Below are 15381 nucleotides of genomic sequence, written 5' to 3' on the forward strand. Positions count from 1 at the left end.
AAGGATGAATAAGTTATGAAATATAATCTTGATGAGTCTATTTTCATATGGATGGGACAGAACAGGTAAATGAGTTATATTTTATGATATATTTAAGTTTTGGTGGAACAGGGTTAGAGTGGTCTCTGAATCCCCTGTTCTGAATTTAAAAATTCACCATAAATTGTAAAAATATAATTAGAAGTCATGTTTTATATGTATAGATTTCTTATTTAGTATAGTTTATGAGAAATAAATGGAATAATCATTGAAACTCTGTACAGGGAGATATCTGATTTGAAATACACAAGGGTTAGATTAGTCGAACCCTGAAACAGGGGAGACTTTAATCAATAAACTATACTAATTAGCTTGACCAAAAATTCTAGAAAAAATTTAGTAGATATATATATGAGTCTAGTTTCAGGTTAAATTCACGGATCTTAATTTTGAGTTTCAGAACTCGAGATATGAATTTTTAAGCGACTGTGATGCAGTTAGCCAACTTGTCTGGAAATTCTAAAATAAATTGTTTAAGCTGTTTAATTAATGAATTAAGTTTAGTAACACCTCATGCTCGACTATAGAAACGGTCTCGGGTACGGGGGTGTTACAGAGTTGTTCAACATTGTCTTATTGAGGTTTTGGATCCACTTATTGATCAATGATAGGTATGAGAACTAGAACATTGTCAAAAGTGATAGCAGGAACTGAGTGAGAATTCAATTCCTTCTCAAAAGCAATGTTTCTAACTTTATTTCTCCCTCTAAACTCAACATCCTCAAAAAATATTACAGTTCTTGACTCAAAAATATTTCTTATTGTGGGATCATAAAACTCATAGCCACTAGATCACTCAAAATAACCAATAAAGTAGTTGTTCACTGTTTTGGAGTTCAATTTCTTTTCATGTGGCTTATAAGGCCTTGCCTCAAGTGGACATCCCCAAATGTGAAAATGCTTTAGAATAGGTTTTCAACCTATCCAAAGCTCATAAGATGCTTTTGCAACTGTTTTAATGGGTATTCTATTCAGAATGTAAATTGTTGTCTTTAGAGGCACTGACCAAATCAACACTTTCACACTTATCATGTTTCAACCTTCCTTTTACACACAATAAGAAATGAGCTCATTTAGAGTCCATTTCTCCTATTAATAGATGTAACCAATTTTAAATTGGTTAAATTGTGCAGGAAGTGGTACCAAAACCATAAGAAAAAGCAATTCCTCAGGAAGCTGAATCTTAAGTGCCTTAAGTCTTGAGGCAACATGAAACACCTCCGTAATATACTCCCTCATGTTTCCTTGACCCTTATATTTCATAGATATCAAAAAAATTCAAAAATAATGTCATCTCAACCTTATTGTTTTTAGCAAAATGTTTTTCAATTTTGTCAAGGAAATACTTGGCTTGAGTAATCTTTTCAAATTTTGTGCCCCTAAAGGCTTCTAGAATGCTGTGTTTCATGATCATTAGACTCATGCGATTTGAACGGTCCCACATTTCAAAATCCCTCTTAACATCAGAGGTGCTTTCCGCAGTGAGAGGTGCAGATTGTTCTCCCTTTAGTGTAAGGTCTATGTCCATACAGCCAAGCACTATAAGTAAGTACATTTTCCATTCCTTAAAACTAGTCATAGGTATAGAATTTATATTAGTAGATAACAAAAACAAATAAAAACAAGCTCACATCAATATTCATAAGTAAACAATAAATTCAAGATAATGACTAATCCCATCTCAAGATACCAAACACAACATTAATATCAAGTCTTTGAACAATAATATTACCAGTAAACGATACTCTTGTTGCAGCAATCAAACATTGACAATAAATAATGTCAAACAATGAATTAATCTTTGGACTAACTTATTATTTACATAAATTACCTTCTAATTGTCGCACATTTATCACCACAAATATCGTTAAAATTCTGCCAAATATTAATTTACCTTTGGGTCAATTAATAAACGCATGAATCACAAAAACATATAATCATCTTGATTTTTTAAATAAACTAATCTACACAAAAGAGGTCACTTTGGCGGCATTATGTTTCAACTTTAAAATATTCGATATCCTTAATTAAAACCTAAAGCTAAAATCTGAACTTATTTGTTTTAATATATTTCTCTTAATTTCATATTTCAATCAAATTAAAAGATAATAATATATAAATGTATATATACTTATCCCAAAACAACATACAATGATGTTGACAAATATAGTAATAGTTGAATAAATCTTAAACCATAAACAACTTCACATAAGACTTCAAATTTAAACCAAAATAATTTGAATAAAGGTAAACCTCATCTCAAGATATCGGACACTCTATTAATATTTCATATTTGGACAAAACATTAACTTGTAAGTGATATATTGGTTTAATAATCAAACATTGACAATAAGAACATGTCGAACCATAAATATTCCTTTAGGCCAATTTATTACTTACATGTAAAACCAAATAATTTTTATATGTTTATTACCATAGTTGCACATGTAATATAATTAACCTTCATTTGGGCCAATCAATATTAACATAACTTAAGTTACATACACACAACCTTTTATATTTTAAAACAAAATAATTTATACAAAAAAATCACTTTAGTGACTTATTGCTTCAATTAAGTTATTTTAAAATATATATTAAGATATAGATATTCACATTTAAAATTTACCCAATAATCAAATGTTAAAACTAAAATTTCGAAAGTGCACTACAGTTTTGAAATAGCCCAAAATACAGTTGTCTAAATAGCGCAATAAAAAAAAATGAAAACCTTAATCTTTGACTCTTTTCTTTTTGTTCCAAAACAATATATGTCAAAACCAAACAAAAAAATATAGTGATTCGAGGGTAAATAATTAATAGGCACATGTATTCATAATTTTGGCATAGACAAAAAGAAAACACCAAAGCAATTCATGCATTTACGTATATTCAAAGTCAAATAGAAAAATTTGTCGTGCATATATAATGTATATCCAAACTTGTATTTATGATTAAATAGAGATTCACATAAATACTTGAAAAAATATTTCAAATTAATATATCTCAAAAATAAAAACATATTAGTTGATATATCCCATAATTCATATAATAGATTATATTAATATAATTTAACTAAATATTATAAATAATAATATGCCAAACCCAAATATTATTCAACCACACTTAAAACCAAATTCAAAAATCATAATGAATTTACATCAAAGCATCAAAAAACTAAATAAACATTCCTAGCATAAAATTAACAATTTCAACCAACACATAGGTTTTAGGGAGCAAAAAAAGAAAAAAGAAATAGGAATATATCACACAATCATTGCCAGCAGCCAAACAATGAAACAATAAATCATAGGCTACCCGCTCATCGTATCTTAAAAAAAGAAAAAAAAATTCAAAGCACGATGCTTTTGGTTTCACCGTTCAATAGAGCTGATCATGGGCTAGGCGGTCCGGCTCAGCCCGAAGGCCCGCCCGAAAAATGGGAGGGTTTGGGTAAAAATATAGGCTCGAAAAATGGGCTTGGGCAAAAAAATGAGGCCCGTTTAGAAAACGGGCAGGCCTCAGTAAGAGTTTTTGGCCGGGCCCGGCCATTCCAATTATATATTAATATATATTTTTATTTTATTTTAATTATTTTAAAATTTTAATATAACCATTTTTATTATATTATTAATTTGTGTATTGTTTTAAGAATTGTTTTAGTATTATTTTATTTGTTTTAATATTTGTTTTTATGTTTTTAAATATATTTGATTTATTATATTTTTAAATTTTTTATTTAATGAAATAAAAAAATTCATATGGGCGGGCTTGGGCAAAATTTTAGGCCCATATTTCGGGCGGGCGGGCCCGGGCCTAGTAGACGGGCCTAAAAATTTGTATGAACCCGGCCCGACCCGGCCCATGATCACCTCTACCGTTCAGCAAGAGACCAAACCATTTTTTTTTTTTAAAAATTAAACGCATATCATGGTCCATTAGAAAGCAAGTATTCTGTATATAAGCATCTGTAATTCAGGGAAAGCTAACCTTATCGAAGTTTCTCATTACCATTGTACTAACCCATATAATTCAGCCCCACGATAATATGTCTTATAAAAAGAATTAATAATTAAATTAATTACTAAATAAACTGAATTCAATTCCTTAACTCCAATGCGGATTATACAATAACAGCCTAACAAGAAATTATCATTAGGATGATTTCCCTTCCATCATGAATAGAATAATAAGAAAAAGAACTCAATTATTATACTTGGCTTGGCCAGATACCACACGCTCATGTGGCGTGCTCGTGTGGGCCCACACGCCTGTGTGACCCACACACCTAATTTGGCCTAGCCCATTGGATCACATGGCTACACTCTGGCCATTACACGGCCATGTCTTGCGCATGGCCTGACATTCGTCAATCGCACGGCCGTGTCATCGCACACGGCCTACCACATGGTCGTGTGGCATCGACAGTGGGGTTTTTCGGCTTTCATCGAATCTCGTTTTTCTATGTTTCGGGTACACACCTGATACGATTTCACAGTAATTTCAATTTCAAGACCACCAGAACCTAAACTTGACCAACAAACCACCGTATTAATTGCTTAAATCAAAATTAAAACCGAAACCAAGTCTCCCCACAATCTAATATACAATCGAATCCCTTACTTTAAAACGAGCATGATTATTTCGCGTAACTACAGAACCGAAGAGAAGTCCCCAGCCCTTAACTCTACTCCTAAGCACAAAATACACATCATTAACATAACCAAACACCCAACCATTGCACAAAGCTTTTGAAACACTTACCAAACACCACGTGAAACCAAACGTTGCATAAACGAAAACAGATTGAAACAGAAATCGAAAGGAGAAGGAGAAGAGAGATAGGCTGATTTTCGACAAAGAGGGAGGAGAAACTGACGTCAGAAATTCCATGGATGAGAGAGAAACGATATATTTTTTTTGAAAAAAATAAAATAAAAATCCCATGGAATATTCTGATAACTCCCCACTAAAACACATCTAACTACCCTAGAATCCCAATACCACCGAACTACTATCATAAAACCGAGCAAAACAAATAACATCCACGCTCGCACAAGGATTCGAACACAGGACCTTCAACCACCTAACTCCTTTACCACTCGAACCAGCAAGGTCATTCTGATACGAAATTACAGACAATTAAATATAAGCCCACTGAACAATGGTAGGTCTTAATTCCAAAAACAACCAAAATTGTTAAAGGTAAGACTTGAACTTGGGACCTCTCACACACACCTAGAACACTTAACCACTGAAGCAGATACACATTTGTGTCAAAATTTAATAGAAACATACATAAGAAATTTGGGGCATTACATAGAGTTACACGGGCAAAGGCACACAGCCGTGTACAAGATACGGCCGAGCCACACAGGCGTGGGACAAGAAAAGGAGAGAGCACACAGCCGTGCGACACGGGCATGTCCAAGGCCGTGTAAAGACTTGGCATGTAGTGTTAAAATCGCACACGGGCTGTGTTAAGCCACACGAGCATGTGACACGGCCGTGTAGCCCAACACGGGCTTCACACGATCATGTCTCCTTTTAAACCCCTAATCCTCTTTTTTTATTTTTTTCTTCTTTGCCTTCTTTCCTAGCCCTAACCCTAGCTGCTGTTTCCATAGCCCTCTTCTACTCCAACTAAAACCACCTCCTTTTCAGCCATCATTAAGAAAATCAGCCCTTCCCTCTCCCTTTTCTTTCATTTTCTCCTCCTTTCGAACATCCCTCACCCATCCCACATTTTCACCCCGTTAAACCACTCCAACCGACCCATCTTTTTTCCTCTTCCTTACCCCCAACTCCGGCCAACCATTGCCCTTTCTTTTCTGCTTTCAAACCCGACCCTCACAACCTCGTAACCCACCCGAACCCCCACATCCCTCGATTTCCCTCTTCTTTCCCCTGAGCACAAACCAAATCCTAGCACCGTACCCCGTCGGCCCAAACCCCCACTCCCGCATGTTGACATTCGCGCCGTCCCCCAACCTACCCACGCCGGTCCACCATCATCATCCGGTAACCACCACTGTCGGTTACTTTTTCTTTACCCTTTTATTATCATTGTTATTTGTTTATTATCTTCTTTATTTAATTATTCTATTAATCTTTTATTTTAGTTTATTATTATGATTTGATTATGTTGATTTTTATTTTGCTGCCGATTAGTTTAGGTTAGTTCTTCTTATCAATATGATTATTATTATTTTGACTTTATTATTATTTATACTTGCTGCTGCTCTTTTCTCTTATTTCATTTTCTTATCATCCAAGGTTTATTCTTCATGCTACTATTTTAGTTTATTTTTATAATCACTATTATGATTCCTTTTTATTTTATTATTCTTACTTTCTTGCTACTATTTCAATTACTACTGTTCTTTATCCTTAGTATTAGGATTGTTTATTTAATTACTTCTGCTTTTTCTTATTCTTGATTTTAGTATGCCATGAATTTTTCTTTTAGTTGAGAACTCCTCATTTGATTTATTATCCCTTATTTTCATCACTTTGATTCATGATAGCTTCACTTCTGTTTTTCCATGATTGGATATTCGAACGCACTGTTTAGGAGTAATTTACTATTTAAGACTACTTGGACTTTGCAATCTCAGCCTTTGTTTGCATATTTGGTGATTATTTATCTATTAATGAACTTTTTTACTTTTTCAGGTACACCGCGATGAACACATGAGGCAAGTCTAAGGCCGCCGTCCCTACTTCGAATGAGTGGAAGACCCATGGTGGGACCTCCTCCTTGAGCACTTCCACTGAAGCCCGCCACCCTTATCTTTGATTTTATGCAAACCCCTAAGAGGATTTATATAAGCTCATTCTAGTACGACCACTCGGCTTAGGTCGTTGTATTGACTGAGCCGCGTTGGAGCAGGTCTAACTAGCTGATGATATTTGTGCCTTTATTGCCACAGTTTCGTGGGACAGATTCTTCTCCATCATCGAGCTCACCTACATGGAGCTTACCTTGGAGTTCTGCTCGACATTTCTTATACAGCAAGTCATGACGACTCATGACGAGCCAGGCACCATCACTTTTTGACTTGGTGGTTTGGTGCGCCACATGAGCGTCCCCAAGTTCGGTGCTGCTATGGGACTTTACACAAAGGAATTTATGAGCGCTGAGAACTTCTTTAGACTTCATCGGCACATGTATCATGCTCCATCATGTTGTTGGATCGATCTTACAGTGAGCCAGACACTTTATGATGCGAGTCGCTCGAAAGCGACTTCTCTTTCTCCAACTTTACGGTACCTTCATGCACTTTTAACTCATACTTTGACAGGTAGGAGAGAGAGCACCGGAGTCGTTAGCACTCATGATGCTTATTATCTATGGAGCATAGCACACGGGCATATCTTTGATTTAGCATACTTTATCCTCTAGCCTTCTGCCATCAGACTGACCGCCACAGGAAGGGCCCCATTTGTTTAGGGCCTTATGTTACTCACCTCGCTCGACACTTTAATCTCCTTGACACACTAAAGCAATCTTCCACACTCACACTTGTCAGCCAGATGTCCCTACAAGAAATTTCAAATATGATACACATGCGGATGATCGAGCGGTGTCATAGAGTGGATCCCATTCAGTATCGACTATTTCATTTTGACGTTTAGAATGAACCTGAGGACTTCACTAATGATGTTCCTCTCCATCACGAGGGCCCACCACAGCATCCACCTTCGAGTCACCGCCCTATTCCTTCTGCCCTTACTTCAAAAGACATCTCAGAGTGGCTCACTCACTTCGAGCAGTACTGTGCTCAGAGGTTTGACAGTCTTGGTGCGACATTGTAGAGGATCTGTTAGCATTTTTATATCTCCTCTCCAGCGCCGACGACTCACGGCAGCAATGTGTCTAATGATGAGGACCATTGAGTCCATTTATTTTATTTTATTTTGTTTTTAGTTTTATTTCTATTTTTATGTTTATTGTTATTTTCTTAGACTTCTTTTGCTTTTATCTTTTGAACTATATTTGATTTTATGGTTGTTTATAATCGAGTATAACCCTTTAATCTTCTTCACCATTTGTGTTTATTTTTTTATTAGTTGTTCAAAATCGTGCACTACATTTATATTTATCTACAATTCTGTTTTTCACTTTTCTAGGAATTTCATCCAATATTCGGGACAGTTTCAATTCTCTCCCTCTCTTATGATATTCTGCTTCTACTGTGATACTTTTTGTTTGTACATTAAGGACAATGTACATCTTAAGTGTGGGGAGGTTATTTATATGATGATTAGAAAATCCCTGAATTCTGTCTTGTGTTCAAGTAATTTTCTCATATTACTATTAGAATGAATTCTTATCGATTTGTGATTATCATTGATATGTTTTAGATTAAATTCATAGATATTTGTGCATTAATTGTTTAAACTTTAATACATGAGAGAACCAAGCATGATAAGTCTATTTTCAAAATTAAAAATTTTAGGTTGTTTCCCTAAATTGAGGTATTACCTTGAAGTTTGAGATTTGCAAGATTAATATCAAAAACCATAATTTTTTTATGAGATTTTGAGCCTTTAGAGTATACATTTTTCTTACTCATTTTATTATTGGTTATGAGTGTGTCAATATTGATTTGTTATTCTAGAACTTGCTTCGATTATGCATGTCGAGACCACACATTTGGTTTGATATACTGAGATCATAAAGGCACTTAGGTTTTAACCCACTTATCCCATAAAAAGCTTAACTTCATAATTAAACCTTAGTGAACCCCTTTAGGCCTAACACACCATTTCTTGATTTACCAATTAATGATAACCCATAACTCATTCTTTGTTCATGAGAATTTTTCCCATTTTATTGACTCCATTTTTATCGAGATTTGATTTGGTTAATTGTTTGATTAAGCCTTTTGATTAAGTTGCTGAATTATTTCTTCTTATTTACATATTAAAAAATCATAAAAAAAAATACATATATAGCTATTTAGTTCTTTGTTAATTGAGCTTGAACAGTTAAATTCATATTTTGAGAAGAAGCTCGTGTTTTTCTTGAATAGTTTTGATTGATGTAATTATTTGTAATTCAACATTTGTTATTTTTCTAGTTTGGTAATTTATCAATTCGATCTCGATTCTAACCCTCTTTTTCAGCTTTTATCCATATCTTTAACCTAAACCCCATTACAACCTCTTAAAGACCTTTTAATTTGTGTATCATCTCATTTTATAGTGGTGGAGATTTCATTTTCATGCAAACCTATGGTAATGCCTTTTCATGTTTGACTATTGAGTGCTTATTTTTGAACCTTAAACACTTTAAGTCATTTGAGTGCATCTTTAGTAAGGATGTCAATTCTTGTCGGTTTTGAATTAAAGGTAACAACTTAGATAAGGGGAAACACCTATGTTTTCATGATTTAAAAATGCTCGACTTGGATTGTTTGAATCTTTAATGCTCTTTTAGTTGAATTATCAATGTATGATTATTTGTAAATTAAGACAAAACATTATTGATGAGAATTATGAGTGGAGAAAGTTTAATTTTAATTGTGAGTTGAGGATTTTGCTTAAGGACAAGCAAACGCTTAAGTGTGGGGATATTTGATAAACCATAAAAGAAAATTTTTTTAATCCCATGCTTGGTATGTTTTTTGGATGATTTATTATGTGAATTAGTGAACTTGATGCTCTTAATCTTTTAGATTTATGTTTCTATACTTAGGTGAGTATATGGAAGTGAAAGGAGAGAAAAATAGGCTAAAATCAGACAAAAAGAGTTGTTTTCAAGAACCACACGGCCTGAGCACTTCCACATGGGCTGGGCACACGCCCGTGTGAGCCACATGGGCTAGCCACACACCCATGTGCCAGCCCGTGTCAATTTTGAACCCTGCTTCTCTTTTACGCGAAAAAAACCCAATTTTTAGGGTTTCTAAGCATTCTAAAGTTTATAAATACATATTAGAAGAGAACTAAAGGGACATGCAGAGTAGAACAAAGAAATTACTCGAAGAACACCGTCAGAATCAACTCAGAAGCATATCTCCTTCAAGATTGAAGATCTCCATACAAATTTCCTTCAAAGTTTTATTGGGTTTCTTATGTCTTGTTGTTATTCTAATTTTGAGATGTTTCCATCCCAAATTATGAACTAAATTCCCTCGATACCTAGGGAAGATGAAACCTATGATGGATCTTATTATTTGATTTTCTAAATTACATGATAAATACTTGATTCTTGTTCTCAATTATGTATGCTTATTTCTTGCTTTAATATTTTTCAAAATGTGCATATTTCAGTGGAACAAAAATCCCTATTTAAGAGTAGATCTAGCATAATTGAGTGGAGTTGCACGCAATCCATGAAATAGGATGACATAAATCTACCGGATGAGAGTCAAATCTAATAGGGGAATCTATAGATCGAGTTAATTTGACAATAGGAGTTTTAATTAGAAAGAGATTTCAATTAATCAACCTAGAGTCAGTTGTTCTTACTCTCGAAAGAGATATTAACATAATTTAGGGATTTTTACGGATCAAGACACAAGTGAATAAATCGTTTAATTCAGATTCAGAATAATAACTGAAGTCAAGGTGGATTTTTTCATGGGTATTGTCTATCTTATTGGTTTTCTTCAAATATTTTCCCAATTCACTCTCTGTTGCATTCTTAGTAATTAGTTTAGTTAATTTTAGGTTAAAAATAATTCCTTCAATTTATCAGCTAGATAATAAAAAGATAGTATTTACTAGTACTTTTAGTCTTATTAATTTTTGATATTCCTGACTCACCATAGCTATACTACTATTCGATAGATGCGCTTGCCTTTATCGTGATTTTAGTTAGTTCAGTGATCATCATGCATCTCAGTGAACTATTGCTAAGAACTAGGGTTTAGTTGTTGGGATGTTTGATCCATGTGAGGAATGGTGGCATTGTACTGAGTAGGTTGAGCGTACCACCAAGGTAGGGGTAGGTATAGATAATAAGGTGGATAAGTGTGAGTGTCTCTAGAGAGAGAAGAGGAGGGGCCTAGTGAAGGTTGAAAATGATGTTGGGTAGTCTAGTTAGGATTAAGAGGTGGTTGTAGAGTGACTTGTAGGGGTGGTTGGGTTTGTGTTTGTGCTTGGGTTGAAGGTTTTTCAGTGTCTAGGTTTGTACAGTTTGCATGGTTACTAGTAGAAGAAGGAGTCATGGATTCAATCGATGCCACCACATCAATTGTTGATACAGATGATAAATGAGGAGACAAGAACGAGGAAGTGGCAATCGTAAGGAGGTCGATTCACCTGTGACAAGTGAAAAACAGGAGTTGGAGGCTAAGATAGAAAGGAGATGATAGAAAAAGGAGGAGGAGCAGGTTGGAGAATGTTAAGTCACTGAGGAGAGTGGTTGAGGAGGAAGAAATAAAATATCCTTGGTTTTCTGTGTGTTGGGGTATATATATGGGAGGTTCTCCTTGTTTGGTAGTGCCACATCATCGACAATATGGATGGTAGGTTGCTTATGTTGTCGGCTAAATGGAAAGTCTGTTGCATTCAATTATCATCAAGCATAGTGTTGCCAGGCCTATTCTAACATTTTTGCTGCTAAGGTTGCGTGAGGTTGCTAAACCTTGGTGCTTCTTCAGTGGTCCCCCTTAAAGGCCAAGAGCGAGTGGCCAAAAATAGGTGGCTTGTTAGAAGCCAAAAGTCAGTGATTGGTCAAACATAATTCACCGAGGAGTCACCTTGAATGGTATTCAATGGATGGCCATCTATAGGCCTCTTTTTGGGCTTTTATCAAGCACTTTGCCACGTGTCCTTGTTAAGGAAGGGATAGGGTTAAATATAAAATTGGTACTTGAATTTGGCCACTTCTCCCAGATTGGTACTTAAGAGTTTCCTTGTCCCAAATTGGTATTCAAATTCTTTTCCATCAACTAGTTTGGTACTTTTTTTAATACCATTAAGTCTAGGACAGGTGGTAGTAGACAACATGTGTCATTAATGACATCATGATGATACCATAATTAAAAATATATGTTAAATATCAATAAAAAATTTAAATATCATAATTTAATTTTTTTTAAATTAAAAATATAAATATATATAAATGATAAATGATAAATTAAAAAAATTCTCAGATTTTTTGAATATCTCCATAAATTTGTTCCATTTCCCTTTGCGTGCATTGTCTTTCATCTCCGGCTTCATTTCTTTATCTATTTCTAAATATCTCAAATTTTCTAAATAAAATTCTTTCTCGAAGCTTTTATTAATTGGTTTCTATTTGAGTTGGATGTGTTTAACTTGGATTTTTATTGATTTTATTTCCTCCGAAGGTTTCTTTTTCATGTTAAAGAAGAGTATGTTCTTTGACTTTATGAGATTTTGCAAATAAGTTTGAAGAAAAAAAAACAGAACATTCATTAATAACCCAGTAACCCTTTATTCAAGATAATATACAAACATGCAAATTAATAAAATAATTAAATGAATACTTGAAATGGATATTCAACAGAAACAATTAGAATATCAATAAACAAAACCAAACAAAAACTCAAATTTGAAATTATGGAAAAAAAAACCAAATCTGCAACAATTTTGTTTGCATTCTTCCTTTCCTTGGCTTACTGTCTTTCTTGATGTTGAATAACCGCTTTTTGATTTGATAGAGGAAGTGGCATCTAAGGGAAAATAGGAGATGAAATCGAAACAGAAAAGGAAAAGGGACTAAGAAAGAATGTCTTGAGAAGAGGCTTTAAGGGATGACTATTTGACCTTCGATGCAGGAAGCATAAAAGGTTAACACAAATTAAAAATGATATAATTTGGTTAAGTTTTATTGGGCTTTAGTTATTAATAAAGTATGGGCCAAATATGTGTAGATACTCTAGTAATTAATTTCTAATTTATTATGGGCTAGTTAGAAATTAGGGTTAATGTGCAAATTTTATATATTAAGGTTTTGGTCCCTAAATTACACATAATTTTTTTAATATCTTATCTTAATATCTTATCTTTAGATGAGGGAGAGCAAATATTCTCTAAATTTCTTATGTGCTAATTTGGAAGATCAAAATTGTAAGATCTAAAAATATTAAGGAATCGATGGATTCAGGTACACTTCTACATCTAGTTTTATTCTTGATTTGTTCTTGACCTTTGACATGACAGATCTTGGTTTACAACTTTTAGTTTATATCAGATCTTGTTTTTAAAATTCTAACAAGTTGCAACAACCCATTTTTTGGGTCAAATCGGAACAGTGGTTTTGGGACCACAAATTCGAAGTGGAATTATTTATTTTATTATTTTTTAAGGTCTATAGTATGATTGAATGATTGTGTGAAAATTTCATTAAGGAATTTTATCATTTGAGTGTCCAATTTGGTTTGGACCACAATTTGGTTTGGACTAAATTGTGAGTGTCCAATTTGGTCCTATAGCAATCCCAAAATCCCACTATTTCACACACTTATCACCTATTTTGCAACTTATGCAAAATAGTCCCTTTAGGTGTTTTCATGCTAACACCTTTCACAAAAGTTGTTTAGAACTTTTTTAAGACTCATATTCTTCCATAAAAACTCAGCAAACATCACAAGTCCATCCATGGTAAAACCCTAAACTCTTAATCATATTGCAAAACAGTCCCCTCATATGAAAGCTCATGCTTTAGGGGATCCAAAAATGTAAAGATCTTCAAGAAAACTTATTAAAATCACTTACTTGTAGAGAGACTAAGTGGCTGAAAGTTTCGAGATCTCAAAACCCTTTCTTTTGCCAGTATAATCGATCAAGATGAAGAGAATGTATGGAAAAGATGAAGGCTAGGCATTTAGGGTATTATTTTATCACATAAAATGACATCACTTACCTAACACTTTGACCATTTGAAAATTCTTGTCTTATGGCCGGCCAAGCCATATTTAGGGGTCTAATTTCACTTTAAATACCCTCAATTTTAGATCTTTAGCTATTTAACACGTTTGGGTACTAAGATGCAACTTTTTCCTTTTATGCGATTTAAGTCCTTTTTCGCAATCGGCCTCATAAACATCAAAATTAACTCACCAAATTTTTCATACACTAATATAATCATGTTATAAGCTCATAATAATAATAAAAATAATTTTCCAAACTTGGATTTTTGGTCCTGAGACCACTGTTCCGTCTAGGCCCTAAATCGGGCTGTTACAATTCTCCCCCTTAGGGATTTTCGTCCTCGAAAATTTTACTGTGAATAAGTTCGGGTAGTGCTCTTTCATAGTCTTCTCGGGTTCCCATGTGGCTTCTTCGACCCCATGTCTATGCCATAAAACTTTCACGAGTTCTATTCTCTTATTCCTTAACTGTTTGGTTTCCCGAGCCAAAATCTTGACTAGTTCTTCTCCATAAGTCATGTCTGGATGAATCTCAACCTCTGTCGGCTCAATCACATGGAATACATCATGGATCTTTTCCAATTCTGATGGCAATCTTAACCGATAGCCTACCGACCCAATTTTCTCACTCACTTTATAAGGTCCGATAAAACGCGGACTTAATTTTCCCTTTCTGCCGAATCTGAGGACCTTTTTCCAAGGAGATACCTTTAGAAATCCCTCATCACAGACTTGAAAGTCAATTTCTTTTCGTTTCAAATATGCATAGGATTTATGTCTATCTGAAGCGGTCTTTAAACAATCACGAATCACCTTAACTTTTTCTTTGGTCTCCTTAATCAAATCGACCCCATGAATCTGTCTTCCTTTTAGCTCAGTCCAGTATAGAGGCATTCGACATTTTCGTCCGTACAAAGCCTCATAAGGTGCCATTTTCAAACTTGTCTGATAACTGTTATTGTAGGCGAATTTAACTAATGGTAAGTATCTTTCCCAAATTCCATGGAATTTAAGAATACAACATCGTAACATGTCCTCTAAAATTTGAATACCTCTTTTTGATTGCCCGTCAGTTTGCAGATGAAATACTGTGCTAAAACTCAACTTAGTTTCCAAAGCCTTTTGTAACTTCTTCCAGAACCTCGAGGTAAACCTCGGGTCACGGTCTGAGATAATCGATAATGGCATTCCATGAAGCCTTACAATCTCAGAAATATATAAGTCAGCTAATTTCTCGAGGGAGTAATCGTTACGCACTGGTATGAAATGTGCCGACTTAGTTAGCCTATCCACAACAACCCATACTGCATCTTTCTTTTTAGGGGTTAATAGGAAACCTGTCACAAAATCCATAATGATCCGATCCCACTTCCACTCAGGGACCATGATAGGCTGAAGTAGACCCGAAGGTACTTGATGTTCAGCCTTTACTTGCTGACATATCAGGTACTTGGACACAAACTTTGAAATATTACTTTTCATACCCAAC

The sequence above is a fragment of the Gossypium arboreum genome, chromosome 10 (assembly GCF_025698485.1).
Source record: "Gossypium arboreum isolate Shixiya-1 chromosome 10, ASM2569848v2, whole genome shotgun sequence".
Taxonomy (NCBI): Eukaryota; Viridiplantae; Streptophyta; class Magnoliopsida; order Malvales; family Malvaceae; genus Gossypium; species Gossypium arboreum.